The 21,565-nt window shown below is 32.5% G+C and overlaps 2 protein-coding genes and 2 pseudogenes across 2 annotated transcripts in view; 3 read left to right on the top strand and 1 right to left on the bottom strand.

Annotated features, from left to right (window-relative positions):
- LOC120770695 overlaps positions 1-21,565 on the top strand; it is a 207,615-nt gene that overhangs the window by 65,229 nt on the left and 120,821 nt on the right. The window lies entirely within an intron of this gene.
- Positions 1-21,565, bottom strand: part of LOC120770697 — a 158,986-nt gene that overhangs the window by 56,170 nt on the left and 81,251 nt on the right. The window lies entirely within an intron of this gene.
- Positions 16,032-16,136, top strand: LOC120773206 (annotated as a pseudogene).
- Positions 19,791-19,993, top strand: LOC120773188 (annotated as a pseudogene).

The following is a 21,565-nucleotide window of genomic DNA, read 5'->3' as shown; positions in this document are numbered from 1 at the left end:
CTACGAAACTATAACGTAAGTCAATATTTCCAAAATTTAAAAGATATTTTAGATAAACTAAATTTAAAACATGAATTCGATAGGATAAAGCCAATAGAATTTTCCCCAATTAACAACGAAAGTTTAATTCTAAAAACATTTTTAAATGGGATACACCCCAACTTAAGCAGTGTAGTGATTAGTAGAAATATAAGCACCATTAGAGAGGCTTTTAGCGTTCTTCAAGAGACAGGTTTGCTAATACAATTTGATAAAAGACAAAACAATTATAAAAGAAATAATTATAGAAATTTTTCAAATAGAAATTCTTTGTCTCACAATTTTGGCAATTTCAATAATAACCAGTATATGCAAAATTCCAATAATTTTCAATTTGGACAAAATCAGCCGAGAGAATTTCGTAACAATTCTAACCAAAATGACAATTATCAACAATTTAGCTTTGGACAAAGTAGGCAAGATAATTCACAACAATCTAGAAGATATAATTCAGTCCAAAGGAGACAAAACCCCCCCGAACCGATGGAAATAGATCACGTCCAAGAACAAGCAAATTTTCGGTTGCCAGCCCAAAACAATCGTTACCGATAATAGAAGTGACCATAAAAAATTCCAAAATTAAATGTCTTATTGACACAGGGTCTACAACATCATTATTGAAATATAATGTGTTAAAAGATTATGAATGCATTGAGCTTGATAAACCAATACACTTTAGCACCATTAAGGAAAATTTTCCCTAAATAAAGAGTTAGTCACCCCAACCCCAAACGAATTCAATGAAAAAAGTTATATACATTGGAAACTAACCAACATAAAAAATAAAAACTTTGATGCAATAATAGGACAAACTATTTTAAAACCTATTAAAGCAATAATTAACTTAGAAAAGGAGTATGTAGAAATAAACGGCAATAAAATTAAATTTATAAACTCATGCCCTTACAATTACGAAGATATTAATATACTTACAGAATGTAAAGAGAATTTGCTAGATATTTTATCAAATAGTGACATGAATGAAGAAGAAAAGCAAAAATTAGAATATATTCTAAAAGCAAATAGCGATTTATTTTTCCAAGAAGGTAAAAACCTTTCTCATACTCATGAAATTCAGCATGAAATAGTTACAAAAACAAGTAGACCAACTTATAATAAAATTTATAGATATCCCCAAATTCATGAAGAAGAAATTATTAGACAGATGAACGAGATGTTGCGCCAAGGTATAATTAAAGAAAGTAATTCCCCGTACAACTCGCCTCTTTGGATTGTACCGAAAAAGCAAGACAATTCAATGAAGAAAAAATGGAGAATAGTTATTGACTACAGGAAGCTAAACGAAGTCACTATAGATGACAAATTTCCAATACCCCATATAGAAACAATACTCAGCAAACTTGGAAGAGCTCAGTATTTTACAACATTAGATCTTGCAAAAGGCTTTCATCAAGTATTAATAAAAGAAGAAGATAGACCAAAAACAGCTTTCTCTACACCCCAAGGACACTTTGAATTTATAAGAATGCCGTTCGGACTAAAGAATGCACCAGCAACTTTCCAACGTTTAATGAATTCAGTTCTTAGGGAATATATCAACAAGATATGTGTAGTTTATTTAGACGACATCTTAATTTTTAGTTCAAGTATTGAAGAACATACCCAAAATATCACCAAAATATTTTCAGCATTAAGAAAACATAATTTAAAGATTCAGGTAGATAAATGCAAATTTTTCGCGAAAACAACTGAATTTCTAGGTCACACTTTAACAACAGAAGGATACAACCAAATTTAAGCAAAATCGAAAACATACAAAAACTAAAGTTGCCTACTACATCAAAGCAAATTAAATCATTCCTAGGTATAACAGGTTATTATAGAAAATTTGTAAGATATTACGCTAAAGTAGCACATGGTTTAACAAAATATTTAAAAAAGGATATTAAAATAAACACTCGCGATCCTCAGTACATATCATCCTTTGAAAAACTTAAAAATCTATTAGTAAGCCCACCAATATTGAAATATCCAGACTTTAACAAAAAATTTGGCATTTCAACTGATGCAAGTGACTTTGCAATTGGCGCAGTATTAACCCAGGACAGTCATCCTATAAGCTATGCTAGTCGAACACTTAACAAACACGAAAGAAGTTATTCCACTACAGAAAAAGAACTACTAGCTATTGTCTGGGCAGTGACATATTATAGACCATACATTTATGGCAGAGCATTCGATCTCTTAACCGATCACCAACCACTTAAGTGGCTCCAAATAAAAAACAAGGGAAAAGACATTAACCCAAGATTGCAAAGATGGTTAATTAAACTAGGTGAATACAATATTAATATAAATTACGTGAAAGGAAAGGAAAATAACGTAGCCGATTTTCTAAGTAGAATAGATAGTAACACAGGCGAGATTCATTCATTGGAAGAAGACAACATAAGCACAAATGCTACAATCCACTCTCAAGAGGAGGAACTAAATGATCATTTTCCAATTTTACACACTATTGTAAATCGCTTCAATACACAAATCATTTTAACAAACAAGAAAATTATGGAATCTGAAGAACTAGGCAACACGAAGAAAATTTTTATTAGCGCAGAAGATATAAAAAATAATAATTTCATAGATCTTTGTCGTAAGCACATAAATAGTGGAAAAGTAGGTATTTTTTCTTATTTAACCGATAATCAGTACAATATAGTTCAGCAAAAGCTTATTCAAATATTTAATAGACATGTAAAGTTTTTTAGATGTGAATTCCATGCTAAAGATATGAAAAATGAAGAACAAGTTTATAAACAAATTGCTCAATATCATAAAAATGAAACAGGCCATGCAGGTATTAACGAAAATTATGAAAAATTGAAAAAACTAATATACTGGAAAAATTTGAAAGTTTTGATTCAAAAATATATAAATAATTGCGACGTTTGCAATAGAGCAAAATATGATAGAAAACCTTTAAAACCAAAATTTCAATTAACGAAAACACCATCAGATATAAATGAAATAGTTCACGCGGATATATACATAAATAAAAAATGTTACTTCCTTACTTTTATAGACAAATTTGCGAAATTTGCTATGGCATTTCAGCTAGAAGATAGAAACAGTATAACTATTATAGAAAAGCTTAGATTATTCTTTTCTATCAAAGGTAGACCCAGAATGTTAATATTAGATAATGAATTCAACTCAATTAACATAAAAGATTTTTTTAGGAAAGAAGAAATAGAAGTTCATTTTACAAAACCAAACAGTCATACTGGGAATTCAGATATCGAAAGATTTCATAATACTCTATCCGAAAGAATTAGAGTCCTAGAAATTGAAAAACCAAGCCTTTCGACAGCGGAAAAAGTATTTCAAAGCATAGAATGGTATAACAAATCTTATCATTCTACAATTAAAGCCACACCTCTTGAGGTTATAAATGGAAAAACTGATAAGAATTTGATTAAAGACACTATTCAGAAGACTAAAGAAAAATGCATAGGAAAACTAAATAGAAATAGAGAAGAGTTTAATAACACTCAAAAAGAAGGTTACGTAAAAAATTATAAAGCAGTTCGGCACAAATACGAACCAAGGTATAGAAAATTACCATTAGATAATATTCACCCGACAAATATTAAACGTCCAAACAAATTTTTAGGTCAAATACATCTTCAAAATAACATTGATGATAGCAATTGTAATAATTAGCAATGCAGCCAAACTGGAAGTACATGAAATACATACCGACAATGGATACGCAGAAATTATCACCAACACTAAACAGATTGTTACATCATCTGACCTCGTAATTCACATAATTGACCCTCGCGAAATTCTTTACATACTAAATAATATAACAAAAATCTCGCAAACATATTCACATTTACATTACTACACCCTATCTAATGAAATTGAAATCTTGAGAGGTAAAATCAAAACATTAATCCCAAGAAAAGAAGTTAGTAGAAAAAAAGAGAGGGTTAATTAACGGTATAGGTTCTGTACATAAATTTCTATTTGGAACGATGGATGATGGAGATAGGATAGATATTGAAAATCACCTTAAGAAAGTAGATGAAAATTTACATAATTCAATTACAGCTCTCGACCACCAAATAAAAATTAATAATTTCTTTTCGAACACGTTTACAAAATTAAAACAAATTATTGAAGACGAAAGAAATAATTCTTTAGTGTATCAAGAGAGAACAGACAAAATATTGATTCTTCATGAACAAACAATAAAGATAAACATTCTCAAAGACGCAGTAAACCAGATTCAGGAAAACATTATTTCAGCAAAAAATGGTATTTTTCACCCAAGCATTTTAACAAATGAAGAAATTTATAATTACAACATAGACCTCAACAAACTTCAATATATAAAATTATGCGCCTTGGAATATAAAGAAAATTTGTTAATGTTCGTAGTCAAAATCCCAAAAGAATTTCAATCGGTACAATTAAAAACTATTATTCCTATACCAAACACAGCAGGTAAAGAAATAACAGCAGAAATCGAAAATGTTTTTGAATACAAAAATGTCACTTATAAATTCGAAGAAGCTAAAACACTCAATGAACTACAAATTTCTAAACATTGCATCTACTTATTAAATTGTGAACTTATCAAAAATAGCATTACAGAAATTTTACAAATTGATGAAGAAACTATTTTAATAAAAAATGCAAATGGCATAGAACTAAACCAGAACTGCGACAACAGAAAAATTAAGTTGAAAAACACTACATTGATTCATTATAATAACTGCACTATTAAGACCCTATACCAAACATTCTCAAATACTAAAATTTCATACAATCAGAGATTCTATTATCCAAACTATGATACTCACAATTTCACTAACAAAATTACAATTAACGACCTTGTATTTAAAAACGAAGAAAATTTAAAAGAAATTAATGAATTAAAATATCACAAAAATATCTCTCATATTGGAATATCAATTTTAAGTATTATTGTGATTATAATAATAATTTTAATATCTTGTAAAATTAAAAAAATGAAAAACAATACTATTCAAACTCAGGAGAGTTTTCCATTAAGGGAGGGAGGAGTTATGTGTACACTATCATCCCAACCAGACACCACACAACAAAATACTATAAATTGGACAAAATAAAAGATTAAAGAAAAACAAGTAAACATTACAAAAAAAATATAAGATAACAAGTAGAGATAAAGAACATAATGCAAATGTATACAAACATGTTTTGGTCCTTATGTTTGACTATAATGATAACCCAAACATTATCGGGTAAACCCCACAGTCATGTTTGTTTGCATTCAATAGAAAATAAGATTACATTTTACAAATATTGTATTTCATAAGAAAATAAACAAAACAAAGAAATAGATTAAGAAAATTGTAATCACTTTAGTAGTTATATAAGCAGAACATAACTTGAAACATCAGAGAATAAAATATAATGTCATAGAAACAACATCATTGGCATTTTTATTCCTCCGCTCGAACAAACCTAAAACTCACGTGCTTATTCTCGACACTGTTTATTGTTCTCGAAATTGCAAGTGGATTTTTGCGTTGCGTGAAGTGAATTCTGGAAAATATTTTTTTATGTATTCTGGACAACATGGTATGTATTTAATATTAATGATATAAAAATGTATTTAGTTAATGTATTATTTTGTTTTTTTCGAGAAAACAATGAACCATTAAAAAAACTAATTTTTTTTTTTAATTTTTGAGAAATTAGTGTTTTTGTTATAGTGTCGGGCGAGGTTAAGCTATGAATTATTTTTCTTAGTAAACTACAGGGTTTCTACTCTACCAATAAGCTTAAACATTTTCCCCGTCTTAGCCAAATGAAAATGAGCGAAATCGGACCACAACCACGCCTACTTCCCATATAACTCAATTTAAAATTCCATTTGATTCTTTCACTCTCCAATACACAAATAAATAATTAATTAATATAACGGAACAAAATTTTGCGGTAATAATTCCCTTAAAGTAAGCCATCTTTTGACTAATAATTGTCTAAATCCAACCAAAACTGCTCAAGCCCCTAGGTACCGAATATGTGGACCCGATACCAATAGTTGACTTTTGCCCGAAAATATCGTTCAATGCGTGATATATGAAATTGAAATTCACAAAGAATCCTTTCCTGACAATAGTATTTCATTGTGTCAAAAATGGGTTTAATCGGGTCAATACTTTCCTAAGCTCCCATATACCTAATATAAAATTTTAGAACTTCTAGGTCACTTAATGCTGGATATATCCGCCAATATTCGAGTCATCTCTATGAAAATTGCAGAACATGTTTTATTCACAACAGTTTATATTTGCGCCTAAAATAGATACAATTACGCGAAAACTTGACAAGTCCCCCCATATAACTATTACCAAGATTATCGGACATCCACTTGACCTTGCTCCATATGATTGGCAATTGTACGTCAGGTATCTACACAAGTGGAACATTTTTTTGAGTATGTGGCATATTACTAGTACTTGTAAATGGGATGAGCAAAAATTGATAAAATCTGGTCGACACTACCCCCTACTCAATATATTCAATATAAAATGTTCCGTTGCACCCGAACTTAGTCCTTCCTTACTTGTTTTATTTTAATATATTGCATTTTTATATTCAATCATGCATTTTTATTCATTTTCATTTATAAAATCACTTTAAATAATTTTGTCCGGTTTTTGAGACCAAATGCTCCTATGTGCGACGGACATTTGTTTTAAATTTGGCAAGTTGGTTGCACCAAAACCAAGCCGGCAAACTTAAAAATTGGAGATAAAGTTTGTGAGATGATTAAAAAATGAAATACTTTGTGCCAGCTGACTCAATACTATACACACTTATGCCAGCGGCTGCAAATATTTCTGGCCACGAGCAGCAGTTTTGCAAGTAGGTAACAATTGTGTTTACAATAAACAACAGTAAGGAACAAAACTAAAACTACCAATTACATGAGTGCAACTTTTAGCAAGCCAAATGCATAAATAATCTTACAAGTTTTAGCAGTGAATATTTGGCCAAACAACGATGACAATAAACGATTTTTCAAACTTTATACACTTCTTCCTCGAACAAAATTAGTTGAAGCGTCTAGACCAGTGGTTCCGAAACTTATTTTGTCTACCGCCCACTTTGAGAACAAATATGTCTTTAGCGCCCCCATTTTTTCACCTATTTAAAAACCACTATAACTTCAAATTAATTATTGTGACCTATATATGTATATTAACGGAGAATTCTAAACGAAACTTTTACTATAACCAGCAACTTGAAACCTGAGCGCAATAGGTAAGATACAACGGCGCTTAGGTCTCAAGTTAATTCTTACGGTCTCCACTTGCCAATAAGAATGATTATTGAAACACAACTTTATAGTATTAAAACAGAGAATCTTTTATTAAAAATAAAACTAAAATAATCGATTCATATATAAAAACTAATGTGAAGGATGAATCTGATGCTGTTTAATAAGTTTGTTAATATCAGGTTCCAATTTACTCAAGAACAGTCGCAAGTCGCCACGTTCGGTAACAAGCAAACGATTTCTATTTTTAGTAAGCAGTATTGTCACAGCACTAAATCCACGTTCACACAAATATGACGATGGGAATGCTATCAAGAATCGTTGAACGATTGACCACAATCCAGGGTACAATTGCGAGATCGGTTTTTGTAGCCAAAATTCTTGGTAACCATTTTTGAACTTGATTTTTATTTCCTCGTTTGTTGTCAATTATATAAGTTCTTCTTCCAGCTGAGGTGACATTGCTGTGTTGACATTTGAAAACGGATCCAACACACAGTCTGGTATTTCCAAGTTCAAAATGTCCTGGTGTCGTTCGGTGAAGTCTATGTGGAGGTTTTCCAAATGTTGGCAGTAGGCAAACAATTCGTCGGTACTGCATGATACTGATAAATTCGGAAAATTGTGAAACTCACGTCTACCCAGATTCTTTTTGTGTAGAAGCAGTTTGGCTGCAAAAGCAGCAACGACGTTTTTTGTTTTAATTAAATTTAGTTTATCGCCTTGCAGTTGGAGATTCATGTCGTTGAACAATTTATACAGGTCTGTCATGTAAGCTATATCATTCTTTGATGTTATGAGCATGGCTTGAAATTCTGTATCTTTAGTTTCCAAGAACTCTATAACAGAGTCAAACAGGTTGTAGAATCGAGTCAGACAATTGGCTCTTGATAGCCAACGAACTTCAGTATGAAACAACAAACGATTGAAATCCTCGTCATTAGTAACACAAAGCTGATGAAATAATCTATCATTCAAAGAGCTGTTGCGGATTTTATTGACTGCTTTGATGACATATTGCAGTGATTGAAATAGTTTTTCACTTAAGTTTCTAGCAACTAAATGTTGTCTATGAATAACGCAATGTACACCAAGGACATCTGGAATTTTATTCTTTAAGTGCGCTATTAAGCCTTTATGGCACCCTATCATAGCCGGAGCGCCATCCGTAGCAATTGAAATAATATTTTTCAAAGGAATCTCTTTCTCATCGCAAAACTTTTCCAATATATTGAATATGGTTTCGCCCTTTGTATCGGTCTCTAAATTTCTAGCAAATAATAGTTCTTCACATATTTTCTCATCTTTAATAAACCTCACGTAAGACAACAACAATGCTTCATTAGATGGTAAAGTGAACTCATCGAGCTGAATTGAGAATTGACTTGACCTCAGGTGATCGTAGAATGATTCTTCAATGTTTTCAGCCATTTCATCAATTCGTCTTGGCACAGAATTATTACTCAAAGGAATTTTTCGGATAATATCTGCGGCCGGTTTATGAAGCACGGTAGTTATTACTTCATTTATTGCTGGCAATATTAACTCTTCTCCGATGTTATGTGGTTTGCCTTTTTGAGCAATTAACAAAGAGTAATTGTACGAAGCTCGAAGTCCGTCGTCCTCTTGCTTAGCAGGCGCCGTAAATAGTTTTGCTGCACTTGGCTGAGTATTATGCTTCTTCTCTATGTCTTGAAAATATGCTGCATTCTTGTCTATCTTATCTGGATGCATTTTATTCAAATGATCTTGCAGTCTTGAATGCTCCATTGCTTTATTCGAAAATGTTTTTAGACATAGAAGACACAAAGGCGAGGATGGGTTTGTGGGATTTTCAATGAATCCGAATTTACTGTATTCCGCACAGTATTGCCGTCTCTTCTTTTTTACTTCCGACATTGCTTTGCTTTGAGAAATACGTTTAACTTCGCGAGTAGTATAAAGGAGGCGTAAGTAATGCTCATCTATTGCGCGCAAAACCACAAATGAATATAAAATAAATATTACATTGTTTATATAGGAATGCTTAAGCACAATTATTATATAGTAGTACAAAAATATGAATTCTTATTTTTCCTAGAAATACATTTGTAAAAAAAGGATCTTTCTCCTTTTCGTATTTGTAAAAAAGGATCTTTCTCCTTTTCTTATTGTCTTATTTTTCCCAGAAATGCATTTGTAAAAAAGGATCTTTCTCCTTTTCTTATTATGTTATTTTTCCCAGAAATACATTTGTAAAAAAAGGATCTTTATCCTTTTCGTATTATCTTATTTTTTCCAGAAATACATTTGTAAGAAAGAGATGCGCTGCATCAGCTACCTACCCGACGTCATTTCGCAAGTGATAAAATAAATTATTCAAGAGCTCAAAGCATGCGCTACATCAGCTCGAACCTACCTACCCTACACCTTTGCGCAAATGCCCACATACAGATTTGGCAATAGCAATACCAATACGTTTGACAGTTAGTATTCTATAAATTCTATCCTGCCGAGATGCCCCGTTATGAAACGGAGCGACCGATTGACATGATTTTCATTTTTTCTTTATTCAATAAAATAGGACAGATATATGAACTACGCGGAGAGAAATATAGAACCGAGTTTGAGCAATCTTTTAATTCATATTAGTTGATGTTCACAAGTTGTTGTTGAGAGTCGAGAGCTCATAAAAAACAAATAACCCCCCGGCCTCTACACAACGCCCCCATTTTCTTTCTGGGTCTCTTACCGCCCCCCTTGACACCTGCAGCCCCCACAAGGGGGCGTTATCGCCCACTTTGTTAAACACTGGTCTAGACTGTAAGAGAGACGAGCTACGAGAATGTTAAAACCAATTGGAGTTTATATGAACAGCTTTTCATGAAAAAACTTTTGAATTCTATCTAAATTTTTCGTTTTACAGCGTCAGTAACGGCAAAATATGTGCGCATTTTGGAATTTTTAGAGATCACATAGAAACGTATTTCGATTCATAAAACAATAATCACAATAAAAGCAAAAGATTTTCCTAAGATATGCATATTAAAATAATATATTTTGCTTATAAAAACTTGTGACTCTATACTGATTCGTTTTAGAAAATACCAATCAATCATCAATAAAGTTATCAGATTAAAATTGACACAATTAGTATCCTCAAGGTTTTTAATCTTATCCCCAAAATTTGTCGGAATTGGACTATAGCATTTCAAGGATATTGACACCAAATATGTGAAATTCGGAAATAATTTGTCATGATATATCTTTGTGATAACATTGGGAAAAATTGATTCAATACTTCTTTGAAACCCCCAGATATTTAAAATTAAAAATCTTCTGTTTTATGATTATAAATAATGAATACAATATTTCTTACTTTTATTTAAAATATAAACGAAAATTCCACATATCACTTTGCCTCGCGAGAGTTTAAAAAGTTTAGTTACATCCTAACTTGGCAGTTCCTTACTTGTTTTGGGTGAAAAAAGTGTTTTAGGATAAAGATAAAAGGTAATCTCTGAGTTTTGATCAGAAATTTTTTACACTTTATTTTCTTCACTAGAAGCTGCTCATTCGGAACCGCCGATATCGGACTTATAACATATGGCTACCACACAAACAGCTCAAAGGATCGAAATCAATTACTTGTACGGAAAAATTTTTTTGAATAATTCCAAAATTATAATTTTGTAAGAAAAAAAGTGAACATCGAAGGGTATTGTAGTTCGATTCAGATGAAGTTACCATTTGTTCATGTTATAATGAAAATAATGTAAATTATGGGTATACATAACTTTGTTGATATTATTACAGAAAACTTCGGTCATAGAGTTATCACTGTGTCAACTCCGTACGAATGTGTTTTGATAGAGTTGCCACGTTTTCTCGCTTAAAACACATAATTTTATGTATTACTGCTAACTGTTAACTTCAGTAATGAAACTACTATAATCATACAATTTATGTGTAAAGTAGAAATAAACGAGTCATACATTTTCATACAGAATCCATATTTAGGCACAATGTTAGTCTGTGCCCAATACTACTACTATCGCATTTCTATATACATATAATTATGGTTTTGTAATACTCAACATACATAGAAACTTTCAGTCACTCGTTGAGGTAATACTGTTTTCAAGTTAAGGACAAAATGTCACATAAATCTTTGTCTGAGTTTTAATTAAAATACTTAAGATAAAAGTGGAGTAACACAATGCTGGCAGACAGACGGGCGAGCATCACTCTCCGTACACTAAAGAGCGGCATTTAAACCAACTACACAACCAAAATATACAAATTAATGTGACATACTTATGTATTTACGCACAGTGATCTATTGGCTATGCACACTTGTGCAACAACTGATTTGCATTGCATGCAACAACAAGAACTGTTCCGCCAACTGCTGAAAATAGCGTTTAATGTGAATTGTTACTACATTGTTAAGCTTGCTCTTTGCTTGAATGCCATTGCGCTGCCTGTGGCCCGTCCACTCTTCTCTCTCTCTGTGCTCTGACTTTGATTGCCCACAGTATTTCATCTGCTTTAGCTTAACTTAAGTTTTTTGTGGTTTAGATTGCTGTGGCATCGAGGCGGGCTTTACTTGTGCCCATCCACACAAATATTTCTGTCGCTTGGTGGATCGCTCGCTAAACTCTAACTTAAATGGCTATCAAATAATCTTTCTACATTACTTCACTATGTTCTGAGACATAATTTTGGTTGTTACAGTGAATTTCTGTATTCTAGTATCTTTACTTTGGCTGTTACTGCTGCTTCGTATTCTTTTGTTCTCGACTTTATTAAAAAATTGCATAATAAATTCCTGTCGAAAAGTTGTGTAAGTTATAAATTAGCAATCACCACATTTCCACTAAAGTGAACATTTATTGAGATTTTAGAGCTACTGACGTGCCTTCTCGGTTAACTTAACTGGAGTTTGAAGGCAAACATTTAATTTCACTAGTACTTCCTAAGCATGGCCTTGAGGAGCGGCAAGGCGTAGACATAATTAATGCTATTTTACTCTGTAGTAGTGTGAAAGTATGTTCTTAGAATTACATTAGCTCAGGTGAGTTAAAAGTGAGGAAATGTGGTTGCAAAATGTACATAAAATCAGTATATGAGATACAAAGTGTGGCTTATGGAAAATATATATTTCACATAAAATAAAGGATAGTAACAGTAATACAGCTTGCTAGAGATCATACATATTATAGCTAGGTATTTCGATCTCGTAAAACAGCAAAAATATAAAACAAAAGATTTTGCTAAGATATGCATATTGCAATAATTTATTTAAGCTTTTGCATTTGTAAAACATTCTTCTCTTGAAGTACCAATGATTCATGAAAATCTTCATCCGTTCTGCTTCTCGGCAAAAAAAGTACAAAGTTATTACATAATTAGTAACATATAAGAAACAAGTAAGGAAGGGCTAAGTTCGGGTTACATACTCTCGCATGGTAAAGTGATAATCGAGATTTCATTATCCGTCATTTACATATTTTTCAAATACCTTATTTTTGTAAAGTTTTATTCCGCTATCATCATTGGTTCCTAATGTACATATATACTCGTATTATACAGAAAAGGCATCAGATGGAATTCAAAATAGCGTTATATTGGAAGAAGGCGTGGTTGCGAACCGATTTCACCCATATTTCGTACATGTCATCAGGGTGTTAAGAAAATATTATATGCCGAATTTCATTGAAATCGGTCTAGTAGTTCCTGAGATATGGTTTTTGGTCCATAAGTGGGCGAGACCACGCCCATTTTCAATTTTTAAAAAAAGCCTGGATGCAGCTTTCTTCTGCAATTTCTTAGGTAAAATTTAGTGTTTCTGACGTTCCTTGTTAGTCGGTAAACGCACTTTTAGTGATTTTCAACATAACCTTTGTATGGGAGGTGGGCATGGTTATTACCCGATTTCTTCCATTTTTGAACTGTATATGGAAATGCCTGAAGGAAACGACTCTATAGAGTTTGGTAGCTATGTCAAGTAGCTATGTATAGTAGTTTTCGAGATATGTACAAAAAACTTAGTAGGGGGCGTGGCCACGCCCACTTTTCCAAAAAATTACGTCCAAATATGCCCCTCCCTAATGCGATCCCTTGTGCCAAATTTTACTTTAATATCTTTATTTATGGCTTAGTTATGACACTTTATAGGTTTTCGGTTTTCGCCATTTTGTGGGCGTGGCAGTGGGCCGATTTTGCCCATCTTCGAACTTAACCTTTTCATGGAGCCAAGGAATACGTGTACCAAGTTTCATCATGATATCTCAATTTTTACTCAAGTTACAGCTTGCACGGACGGACGGACAGACGGACGGACGGACAGACAGACATCCGGATTTCGACTCTACTCGTCGCCCTGATGACATGTACGAAATATGGGTGGAATCGGTTCACAACCAAGCCTTCTTCCAATATAGCGCTATTTTCAATTCCATCTGAAGCCTTCTCTGTAACTTTCCACAAATACGGTATTTGAAAAATATGTAAATGACGTATAATGAAATCTCGATTATCACTTTATCATGCGAGAGTATAAAATGTTCGGTGACACCCGAACTTAGCCCTTCCTTACATGTTTTTATATTAAAATGTTATGACATATTAGTTATAAATAAGAAGAAATGTTTTGTTTTTAAATATTAGCAGTTTCTTCTGGCTGCTTTCACTTTACCCATTAGTCCTAATATTAATTATAACGTTTTTGTTAAATATGTTAAAATGTTTGACTGGACGAGTTTATTATGAGAGAGGGATGAGTAAGGAACAACGGAAATATTGAAACCCGAGAAATTAAATTCTCTCACGCGGACATTGTATATAAATCATATTAATATCACATTACTATATTATACCCCTATTTCTAAAACTTCTTTCACTCCATGCGATAGAAAAAGGTTAAGAAACTGTATTATATCTATGACGAGGGTGAAAATATTACATCTGCGCATGATGTATAATGTACATACATACGTATTACAGAAAATTCAGAATATTTTAACAAACAAGAAAAAACGTTAACTTAGCTAATGTACCCTTCATAGGTGCATTTCTTTTAGTAAATATGAGTCCAGTTTGTATGAAAGAGCACCTACATCCATTTTAAACTGCATTCCCATCCACATTGGTCTTTTGTCTTCCTAGGCAATCATATGCTCCTGCTGATTGTTCCGTTAACTTCCCGTCCATTTGCCTCTCCCTTGGATGTGCTTTATTGTTGTTTTCGTGCTAAATATGCTGATATTTGCTATTTCCTATTTACCAGCTACCAAATGTCATTGACCATATTCTGAAATTTAGTTTGACGCACAGACCTCGCTTGCTTAGATGTATGTTTGCATATATATACTCGTACATGTGTATGTATGTGCTTTGAAAGAAATGTATACTTGTACAATTCAGCTGTGTTGTGTGACTGAGGAAATATGCTTCTGTTTCACATTCGAACATACAGAAATATTCATATATGTATTCGTAAATTGTTTTGAGTAAAAAATCATAAATTTTAATTTTCGTATTCGGCTAAAAATTATATCAAAACAAGAAAAAACGTTAACTTCGGTTGCACCTAAATACCCTTCACAGGTGCATTTCTGTTAGTAACTATGTGTTCAGTTTGTATGGAAGCTATATGCTACAGTAATCCGTTCTTAACAAGTTTCTTAGAGATTACATTGTTGCCTTAAAAAAAAATCTATACCAAATTTCGTGAATATATCTTGTCAAATGTGAAAGTTTTCCATACAAGAATTTAATTCCGATCGTTCAGTTTGTATGGCAGCTATATGTTATAGTGGTCCGATATCGGCCGTTCCGACAAATGAGCAGCTTCTTGAAGAGAAAATGACGTTTGCAAAATTTCAAAACGATATCTTAAAAACTGAGGGACTAGTTCGTATATATACAGACAGACAAACAGACGGACATACAGACGGACATGGCTAAATCGACTCAGCTCGACATACTGATCATTTATATATATATACTTTATAGGGTCTCCGACGATTCCTTCAGGGTTACAAACTTCGTGACAAACTTAATATACCCTGTTCAGGGTATAAAAAATCCCTATTGCCAATATGATACGATGAAGTAATAAGTTAAATATTATAATTTATCTTAAGTATATATGGAATATGGAAATTATTTATTTATTTAATTTAATATTTTCAATTAAAATAGAATATTTTTGAAGTTATACTTCTTATACGAGTTCGGAAAAGGTTGCGATAGATTCAGGTTGCGCAACCTTGCTCAATATGAATCTACGCAACCTTGTCAGCGAAGATGTTCGAGCAGCATGCGAAGCGGTGACAATCGGTGATCGCTTGTTCGTTTCTTTCGGCACAGCTCGGCTTTTCTACCAACAACCCAATGTGGCCATGCTTATGCTGTTGTTGTTTTTGTAGAACAATGTTTCAATTTTTGGTTGGTGACATATTCAATTAAAAATAAATTTTGTTGGGATTCGAACCTACGTGCTCGTCGTAACTTTTCAAGCGCTTACCACCAACACCATCATTGACATTTGTATTGCGTTGTCCTAATTATTTGGTTGTATGTTTGTATGCTTGTGCATTATTGAAGTTATACTTCTTTTTCTTTCGTTTGTCTTTCATTTATGCGAATTCTCAACTATTTTGCGTATATTTTGGTTGAAATACTCTGCGTTGGCCGTTGAAAAATTAAGGCTATACTTTACAGGATCATTTTTGTAGTTAGTCTTCATTTAAATTTTTTGGAAATCGACCCGCGATGACGAGGTATATCGTTTTATCTGACAGCGTGAGGTTTATGAACTTCATTTCTAATATTGTGCTGTGGCATATTAGAAATGATGTTTCTTCGAAAATGCGCATTATTTTTCTTTCGTTTGTCTTTCATTTTTGCGAATTCTCAACTATTTTATGTGACTTTATCTCTTTCATATCTCTTTTTTTTTGTGCGAATTCTTACAATTTCTGAACGTGCACATGCGTATACATACATTCATATGAGCATGTGCAGAATAGAGCTCCCACTCCCGGAATGTTTTCGAATTCCCGGGATTTCGGGATATCGAAATTTCATTTCCCGGGATTCCCGGGAAAAACGGGAGAAAATAAAAATTGCTAATTATTGCTTATAAATTTAAAAAAATTTAATTATTTTTTTTATTTCCAATCAGTTACATAGATTCAATTAAGTATGCCCATGTTCTTGGGTTCTTTATAATAAAAAAATTATTATTTAATAATAATTATTATTTCTTATAAATTGAAAAAAATATATAATTCACTTTTTACCTTTTCATTTTCGATTATTTTTAAATCGATATCGCGATTCTCAACATCATTAGTATTGTACTTTTTGACAATTAACAGCTGATCAAACCAGTGCTGTAACATTGATCAAACAGTGTTGTAAAGTACTAAATTCTTACTAATTGGTTTTTGGCAATGTTCATCTATTGTAAATACAACTTTGTTTATGAAAAAATAATAATTAACAGTGTTTAAAAAAAAAGGACAAAAATCCCGAATATCCCGGGAAATTAATTTTAAATCCCGGGAGGAGTTTTAAGTCCGGGATCCCGGGATTTCGGGAGCCCGGGAGCCCGGGAGTGGGAGCTCTAGTGCAGATACACAAGATAGGTTAGAAAGATTTCTGCCTTTTAACATCGTATACTATATTAATACATATTTTTCGTACTAATAGAAATTAAATTTATCACAGCAATATTATGTATATGTATGTTAGGTATATTGGTGTGATAAATTTTATTTCTATTAGTAAGAAAAATATTTATTAGTATAGTATTACGATGTTAAAATGCAAAAATTAAAGACTAAGTCCGTCGAGATTCGAACCTGCGTTCACATTTTGACTTTTTATGTGCTTACCACCAACACCACTATTGACACTTTCGTGGCCTTGTCTTAAGTATGGTTTGGTTATGCATGTAAGAAATGGTTCAAATAATTTAGTTTAAGTATAGAAATATGCTGTTGTAGAACATTTGCTTTCGCAAACATACAGACAAATGTGCAAACGACATAATATATGCATGATTGTTTCGCATTTTGCTTTTACGCCGGTCAAATTTCTATACAAAAATCGACTGAAATGCATGAGAAAATAAAATGGGCAACTAGTGCAAATGATTTAAAAAAAATTTATTGATAATTAAATATAAATGAAAATACATGTAAATTTACTTAAATTTATTAAAAAACTTATTTAAATTTATTGAAAAACTGCAAAGAAAAATAAAAGTTAATTCATTTTACTTTGGCCCAGTTTTCTGCCCAATACAAATGCAACGCCAATAATGAATACAAGAAATTGACTAAACACCATGATATAAAATATACAAATTATAATATGACAACCCAAGTACAAAAGTAAAAAAGAGAGATGGTTACGCTGCATATTCCCTTCCGCAACGAAGAGACAGAACTACTTTCCGAGTCAAAATTCCTTCATTTAGACTTTGCTTTATAAAATGTGCATAATGAATTTAAATGTTCTAGTTTTCTTTCATACAAAATGATATGCATTTCTGAATGTCACTAAGAAGTATAACTTCTTCCGCGCATAGGGACTCCACGCACCTTTTTTTTCTTTTTTGTTATTTTCTGTCATAATATTTGAATTAATTGAATAATTCGAACAAAAAAATGTTATGCAAATCATTTTGGGACTTGTTGCGTCAAGTGACTTTATAAATCTAAAATCAAATATTTTAAGAAATATATTAATAAAGTCAATTAGATAATAATTGAATAAATTATAAAATTTTTTTTATTATGTAAAATATTTACCATTTTTATATTACCAAGAACATCATCTATTCCAAATGTATTACAATACTCAATTACTATGAATTTTCGAAATTAATTTTAACTACATATACTTTCCCCCTTTTTTATATATATTAGGGTGTTTTTATTTTTTTGAATTATTAATTTTGTTCGGTCCCTGTCACAAAATTTCCTTGGAAATACCCCAAAAAAATTCCCTGAAAATTTTAGCCCTACATATTAACATTAAGAACTGGACCGAGGCATGTAAAATTTTCCATAGAAAATACACTACAATCTTGGTTTTTATCTTTAAATTCCTACAGATCAGAGGTATTTTTATGGCATCGCTTTGACTTTAGACGCTGTAGCTCTTGTCAGTTATACAAAAAAATGCGAATTTCGTGGAAAAATCAGGTTTAGATACCTCGCCTTTATCTTTTGGAATACACGTGGTTAATTATTCATCTACTGATTACCAGTACCAGTTTTAATCCATTGCACTGCGTATTTGCAGTTCTATTCTACCATTCCCAATATTTAGTAATTTTATCATTTTTTAGGAAGAATCAGTTTGAAGTTGTACGCATATACATACATACTTCAATGTATTTGCAAAGAATCGAAAAGATTTCTGTATATCTAAAATTATAATAAACCTTTTTATCAATACTCCAATTATTCCGCTATATCTTTATGTTAGATATCCCGTTTGGTTTGTTATGAATGCATTTGCGTCCTTGACTAATAATCTAGCAAAGTATCCGCAGTGCCTTGACGATGAAAATTTCAATGCCATTTTTTGTTGTGATATTAAATATATCGGACGGGTTCGTCTTAAAAGAAAACTACCTGGTTAAGGAGCAAAATCAGTATAACCCATATACTAAGCATGTTTGGATATGAAAATTTTTACTTATTTCTTTCTATTTTTGAGAAACTAAAATTTTCAAATGATTCTTACATAAATTTTGAACAAATGCTTATGATTTGAAATATAATTTTTGTATTTATGAGTTGTATTGAATTTTAGCATAAAGAGATAAAATGTATCCTATGTCTTTATCCTGCTTCTAAGCTACCTCCCCACCAATTTTAAGCCAAATCGGTTCAGCTATTCTTGAGTTATAAACGACTTTCTTTTATATACCAACTTGTACCATACTTGTAAATGACAGAAAATAGCAAAAAAAGAAAAAAAAAAACAACAAACATATGCGGGAGCTGTAGCACATGAAAATTTTCATTAGCTCTGCTGTGCTACCGCTCCCAATTTTTGCTACCGCTACGCCAGAGCATAGCGCAGAATTTAATTTTTTGCTCCCGCTCCAGCTATAGTTTTTTACCTAACAAAACTGGGAGCAGAGTAGAGCACATAATTTATATTGTTATGCTAAGGCTATGCTGTGGCTCCCGACAAAGTGAGAGCGGTAGCAAGAGTAAAATGAAATGCTACGAGAGTAGCGTAGTTTTTCAAACCTTACCTCTTTCCTACTACTACTTTTACCTCTTTCCTTGCTGCTGCTGCGCATATGTATGTTTGTATGCTTGTTCATTATTGAAGTTATACTCCTTTTTCTTTCCTTTGTCTTTCATTTCTGCGGATTCTCAACTATTTTGTGTGCCCTTTTATTGAAATACCCAGCGTTGGCCGTCGAAAAATTGGGCCTATACTTTACAGGATTATTTCTGTAGTTAGTCTTCATTTACATTTTTTGGAAATCGACCCGCGATGACGAGGTATATCGTTTTATCTGACAGCGTGAGGTTTAAGAAGTTCATTTCTAATTTTGTCTTGTGGCATGTTAGAAATGATGTTTCTTCGAAAATCGTTCGCTTACAACGGATGAAACGACTTTTGAGTGGTAATTTTAATGAATGAATTCCTTTTGGTTGAAATGCTCTGCGTTGGCCGTTGAAAAGTTAAGACTATACTTCTCAGGATCATTAATTTCTTTGAAGAAATCGTAGAAATTAATGACCTTTAGAAATATGCATATTTGCATTATTTCGTTGTCATTTCCATATTCGTAGCAATAGAATTTCTATGGCATAAGTAAAGTAGTTTCCGCCGATTGTCACCCCTTGCCGCTGTAGCAGCTTCGCCTACAAACATGCGTAAAAATGTATGTATGTACATATATGTACGTATGATCGTGAATACATATCGACGCAGATTTTTGCGAGAAGCACCAGAAAGTTGTGCAATTTATGATTTTTAGCTTTTGCCATCGTCGCGAAAAGACGACTTGTTGGCAAAGGCATGCTCGGGGAGATAATAAATTATAATAAATTTATAAAATGTGAATTTAAGTTTTCTAGTTTTCTTTCATACAAAATGATATGCATTTCTTGGAATATCACTAAGAAGTATAACTTCATCCGCGCGTAGGGACTCCACACACCCTTTTTTGAATACAATAACAGCTAAATAGCCATCCTTATTGAGGGCAGAATGGTTACTTTGAATTCATCAATGATTCGAGATCTGTTGGCATACGTTTTGCTTTTCAAATAGGCTTAGAAAATATTGGAGGTAGTCAAATTAGAAATTTTCCTTTCAATCTTCCATCCACAGATCTTATTCTACACTTCATTGTACCGAATTAGATACCTCATTCTTATCCACTTACTTCCAATTCCTTGTCAGCGTAAGCAACATTACGTTTCAAGGGTACGTCACAATATACATAGCTTTTTTATACTCTCGCAACAAAGTTGCTGAGGAGAGTATTATAGTTTTGTTCACATAACGGTTGTTTGTAAGTCCTAAAACTAAAAGAGTCATAGGTTATATATACCAAAGTGATCAGGGTGACGAGTAGAGTTGAAATCCGGATGTCTGTCTGTCCGTCCGTCTGTCCGTCCGTGCAAGCTGTAACTTGAGTAAACATTGAGATATCATGATGAAACTTGGTACACGTATTTCTTGGCTCCATAAGAAGGTTAAGTTCGAAGATGGGCAAAATCGGCCCACTGCCACGCCCACAAAATGGCGAAAACCGAAAACCTATAAAGTGTCATAACTAAGCCATTAATAAAGGTATTAAAGTGAAAAAAGTTAAAGTGAGTGAAATCTGGCAGAAAGGATCGCATTAGGGAGGGGCATATTTGGACGTAATTTTTTTGGAAAAGTGGGCGTGGCCCCGTCCCCTACTAATTTTTTTGTACATATCTCGGAAACTACTATAGCTATGTCAACCAAACTCTATAGAGTCGTTTCCTTCAGTACCTGAATACTGTTCAAAAATGGAAGAAATCGGATAATAACCACGTCCATCTCCCATACAAAGGTTGTGTTGAAAATCACTAAAAGTGCGTTAACCGACTAACAAAAAACGTCAGAAACACTAAATTTTACGGAAGAAATGGCAGAAAGAAGTTGCACCCAGGCTTTGTTTAATAATTTAAAATGGGCGTGGCGTCGCCCACTTATGGA

Source organism: Bactrocera tryoni, chromosome 3, assembly GCF_016617805.1.
Source record: "Bactrocera tryoni isolate S06 chromosome 3, CSIRO_BtryS06_freeze2, whole genome shotgun sequence".
NCBI classification, from domain to species: domain Eukaryota; kingdom Metazoa; phylum Arthropoda; class Insecta; order Diptera; family Tephritidae; genus Bactrocera; species Bactrocera tryoni.
The sequence above is the reverse complement of the archived record's forward strand: the minus strand, read 5'-3'. Positions and strand labels throughout refer to the sequence as shown.